General features: G+C 41.9%; 1 pseudogene; it reads right to left on the bottom strand.

The window, feature by feature from the left end:
• Positions 1-744: 744 nt before the first annotated feature.
• Positions 745-863, bottom strand: LOC145395571 (5S ribosomal RNA; annotated as a pseudogene).
• Between the last annotated feature and the right edge of the window lie 4,567 nt (positions 864-5,430).

The following is a 5,430-nucleotide window of genomic DNA, read 5'->3' as shown; positions in this document are numbered from 1 at the left end:
AAAGGGTGTACATCAACCAAATTAAGTACCGATCCTCTTGCGGCTAGTATTATTCCGATACATGGACGAATCATTGTGACGTATACAGTACAGTGTTGGGCATCCTGGTAATTATTAATTGTGGGGGGTAGTGGTGACCATCATCCACTCACGATATAGGGCTACCATTAACCATTAGTTGTTACGTTCCTTAATTATTTGTAATTTGTAAAGTAGCTCTTCCCATCATAGTCTAATTACAGAAGAGATTTACTTAATATATCACGATAGAAGGCAGTAAGGGAACGGTAAAACAGGGACGAGGGGGTGATCAACATTAAAAAACTTCATATAATTTCAGCTTGTACACAGAAGCAATCTGTTAGTTCACAGAAAAAGCGTTAATATATATATATATATATATATATATATATATATATATATATATATATATATATATATATATATAGAGAGAGAGAGAGAGAGAGAGAGAGAGAGAGAGGGGGATATATATATATATCTATGTCTATATATGTGGATAGATAGACAGATATATATATATATATATATATATATATATATATATATATATATATATATATATATATATATATATATATATATATATATGATGAGGTATCAGCAATTCATTTTCATTCATTGCCAGACGCCATGTATCCCAAACGGGGTGGCCAAGGGCTTAGAGTTAATTGTTTTACAGGGAGGGGCACTAATCCTCCACCAACCCCACTTGACACGTAGGGATGCCAACAGCATCTGGTGTTCCCAGGCGGTCACCCATCCAAGTACTAACCAGACCCAACGTTGCTTAACTTCGCTGATCGGACGGGAAGCGGTGTACTCAACGTGATATATATATATATATATATATATATATATATATATATATATTATATATATATAATGTCAAGTTCAAGTTTGAGCAGGTGAAAGTGGCAGTGATTGTAGCATAATACCGTGTGAGGACAGGAGTGAGAGAAAGACAGGTTTTGGGATGAGCTGGGTGAAGTAGTGGGAGAAATGCCCAGGAGCTATAAAGTGGTTGTGATAGGGGATATGAACGGACGAGTGGGCGCTGGTCCTGAGGATGACATAATGGGTTGCTATGGAGTACCAGGAGAAAATGATAATGGGAAGAGATTGAAGGATATGTGTCAGGAGAGGAGGTTGTGCATTTGTAACTCGTATTTCAAACACAGAGATGCACATAAATATACATGGGGATCGTGTTGAAAGAAGCCTGATTGATTACGTGCTCGTAGAGAGGTCGATGATGGGAATGGTTGCTGATACGAGGGCTGTGAGAGGATGATGTGGAGGTCTGTCAGATCATATGACTGCGGTATGGAAGATCAAGCTGAGAGGAGTGAGGTGGATCAGGAGAGAGAGGTGCGGTCAGGGAGAAAGACTGAAAGTTGAGAAGCTGAAGATCAAAGAAATGGCAAATGAATACAGGACCAAAGTAGAGGACGAGTTAGAATTACTGAATTGGAGTGAAATGGATCTGGACAGACTGTGGAATGCATATAGGGATTGCTTAGTTAGGAATGCTAAAGCGGTGTGTGGTGTGGCAAGAGTAACAACAAAGAAGAAAGGTACAGCATGGTGGGATGAGGAGGTAAAGAGAGCGGTGGTGGAAAAGAGGAAGAAGTAGCTAAAGTGTTTACAGGATAGGGGTCAGTTGAAATAAGAACCGAATATGTTGACAGCAAGAAGCACGTAAAGAGACTAGTGAAGAGGAAAAAGGAGGTAAATGATGATCTAGGAAGAAAAATGAATGCGAAGTTCTCTGAAAACAGAAAGTTATTCTGGAAAGAGGAGCAGAAATGTAGAAGTGAAAGCGGAAAGAAATGGGATGGTGTGAAGGATGCAGGTGGTAGATTATTAACCCATGGAGATGAAGTAAGGACCAGATGGAAAGAATATTTTGAAAACCTGATGAATGGGGATAGAGAGAGCAGAGCAGCTGTAAACATGCTTGGTTTTGGGGGTGTGCAGAGAAGGAATGCAGTGCCAGGAGACGTGACACTCGCACAGGTGAAGAGTGCTGTGAAGCGGCTGAAAAATGGGAGAGCAGCTGGGGTTGATGAGGTGTATGCAAAGATGCTTAAATGTAATGGAAAGAATGGAATGAAGTGCTTGTTGGGGATATGTAAGAAGGCATGGATGAGTGAAACTGCCTGCAGAGTGGCTGTGATTGTACCCCTGTACAAAAATAAAGGTGAACGAAGTGAGTGCAAAAATTATTGTGACATAAGCTTACTGAGTGTGGTAGGGAAGGTATATGGAAGAATTATTATTGAGAAAGTAAGAGAGATGACAGAAGTCCTGGTGGGTAATGAACAGGGTGGCTTTAGGAATGGCAAAGGATGTGTGGACCAAATATTTGCAGTGAGACAGATGGTAAAGAAGGCTTGTGAGAAGGACCATAAGGTGTTTATAGGATTCATGGATCTGGAAAAAGCATATGGCAAAGTGGGCAGAGAAGGATTGTGGAAAGTTTTCCAAAAGTACGATGTAGAGGATAAGCTGCTAGGAGCCGTCAAGAGTTTTTATGATGGTAGTGAAGCATGTGTCAGGGTTAATGGGCATGGTTCATGATCAGTGTGGGCGTGCGACAAGGTTGTGTGATGTCCCCATGGTTGTTCAATGTATATATGGATGGGGTGATGAGTGAAGTGTAAACACGAGTAATGGAGAGAGGGATGGCATTGGTAATGAATGGTGATGAATGGAATATCTCAAATTTGTTGTATGCTGATGATGCAGTAATGACTGCAAGTACCGGACAAGAACTTGGTAGGCTAGTGCAGAGTTTTGCTGATGTCTGTAAGCATTGTTTCTTGAGAGTAAATGTAGAAAAGAGTAAAGTGATGGTTACTGAGAGAGAAGGTGACTCCCAATGCAATGTAACAGTGAATGGAGAGAGACTGGAATTGGTGAGAGAGTTCAAATACCTGGGTACAGTGAGAGAAAAGAAAGGAAAATGTGCAAAAGAAGTTGAAAGTAGAGTGACACAAGGAAGAAAAGTAGCTGGTGCAATGAAGGCCTTGATAAGAAACAGAGGCTTGAGTGTTTCAGATGCACGAGACTTACATGAATGAGTGTTAGTGCCAACTTTAACATATGGATGTAAGACTATAGTGTGGCATGAAAATGAAAAGTCAAGAGTAAGAGCAGTGGAGATGGGACTGCTAAGGAATGCATGTGGATAGGATACGAAATAATGTGATTCGTAAAAGATGAGGAGTGAGGAAGTCGGTGGACACCAGAATTGAAGAGAGTGTACTGAGATGGTATGGTCATGTGGAGAGAATGGATAACAATACAGTGGTGAAGAAGGTATATCTGAGCAAAGTCGAAGGAGGGAGGAGGCGAGGTAGGCCAAGGAGAAGGTGGAGAGATATGATGGATGAATGTGTGAGAAAGAGAGGTTTGGAAGTCGGTGAGGCTAGGGAACTGACAGGAGATCGAGCTGGCTGGATGAATTTTGTGAGGAGAAGTGCATGATCAGGGATTTCTGGCACCCCTTTTAAACGTGGCAGTGTCTGGATTGACTCTGTCGGATACAATTATGTGAAGCTACAGAATATGGTGAATATTTTTGGCATATCCGATAGAGCCAGGATTCCTGGGGCTTGAATGATGAGTGAATGGAAGCGTGGCCCATTGGACTGGGCAAATTTGGTCTGTCTGGTCATTGCTACTCCTCACCCTGCCCTTGGGTGGGAAAGGAGGTCTGGATAATAATGATGTATATATATATATATATATATATATATATATATATATATATATATACAAAGGTGGTCCTAGTTATGGAAGTTTAAATTTTTTCCAGGTCACTCCACAGTTTTGTTCCTTTTGGTACAAAAACCCCACGAGCCAAATTTCAGTTTTCTACTGTAGTAGTTATTTGTGCCCCATCGGCCCAGAAGTTCACACTCTATGCCATCTGAGCAGAATACCCAGCTGGCGCACCTAAGTCCGCCTTATACTGTAAGTATTGTCCCCTCGATGGGGCAGGGAGTGCCTTGAGTGCCGATCTCCCGCGCATTGTTGCTGAGTTTGGAAAGTCACATTATGTCGTAAAAATACCCCCGTTAATACCAATACACCAGTCCTGTATGAGACAGCCCTAGCATGTACTCAATATGGACGGTGGGTGTTAACGCCGAACTGGTGACATGTAGAGGTGCATGGTATGTAGGAGGACTACAGGGCCTTGAGTGCAGGCTGTGAAGCCTGTGCCCAGAATCGGACACACACACACACACACACACACACACACACACACACACACACACACACACACACACACACACACACACACACACAAAACAGCTTTTTGAGCATCTGGGAATCACTGACAATGAGCCTCTATATACGACCTTGAACAGGAATTGCCGCTGCTCGTCATTCTTGGTGATTACAGGGATGAAATTCATCATCAGCGAAATCACTCGTTAAACTAAGTCATTCATGACTTTCCGCAACTAGATGCATTGCTTCCTTCTGTTACCACCACTTTTCCACTCCTGGAAAATTCCTCTTTTCTCCTTAATTGCAGCATCTCCACCTACACCCCACCATCATGTTACCTTATGCCTTGGAGGGGACCCTTTGTATCCACACACTGAATCAGTAAAGCTTAGGAGATTGTTCTTGAGAGTTCTATACTGCTCATTAACGTTTCTATGAACAGCATTCTCCTCAGCCACAGCTCTACTCACCTCGCTGTAGAATGCATTCCTTACTGTTTGGTTATTCAACTTCCATATTTTTCTCCCGGTTAATAGGTCCTCTTCTTCACCACCTGCTCTTTGTGTTGCTGCACACAATCTTGGCTCCGTATAACTTTAACATTACCCTCACCAACCTACAGTATATCAACCCTCCACATGGCCAATCCACCTCAATTTCTTTCTCCTAGTGCTTTCTATCACATTCATATCCACAAGACAATGAACCTTCACTTCCTTATTTGCCAGTCTGCCTTTCCGAGTAATTCCACATACTCCTCTCAAATAACTCATTTCCACTGCTCTCACTCTTGAGTTCTGTCTTTCCAGCAAGGGCCAAGTTTTGTTTCCATACGTCAGAGTTAGTACAACAATGCTATCATGCAGCAGCTTTTTTACTCCCATGCTCACATTCCTGTTTCTTATAACTGCTCTCAAATAACCATCAACCCTTCTTCTCTAATGACCCATTTCAAGCACTTCATCCTCCAAACTTCCATCCACACTGATCACGCTAACCAGGTACTTAAATGCTCTCACATTTTCCATTTCCCCTCCATCCAATTTCACTGTGCATTCAGTGACTTCATTTCTCTCGAAGACAATACCTTTGATCTTTCCTACATTTACTTTCAGATTTCGTGACTTACCCTCCAACAGTTATTCATCAAGCATTGCAGTTCCTCTT

The sequence above is a fragment of the Coenobita brevimanus genome, chromosome 31, assembly GCF_032717465.1.
Source record: "Coenobita brevimanus isolate Jiangsu-jjx chromosome 31, ASM3271746v2, whole genome shotgun sequence".
In the NCBI taxonomy this organism is placed as follows: domain Eukaryota; kingdom Metazoa; phylum Arthropoda; class Malacostraca; order Decapoda; family Coenobitidae; genus Coenobita; species Coenobita brevimanus.
The sequence above is the reverse complement of the archived record's forward strand: the minus strand, read 5'-3'. Positions and strand labels throughout refer to the sequence as shown.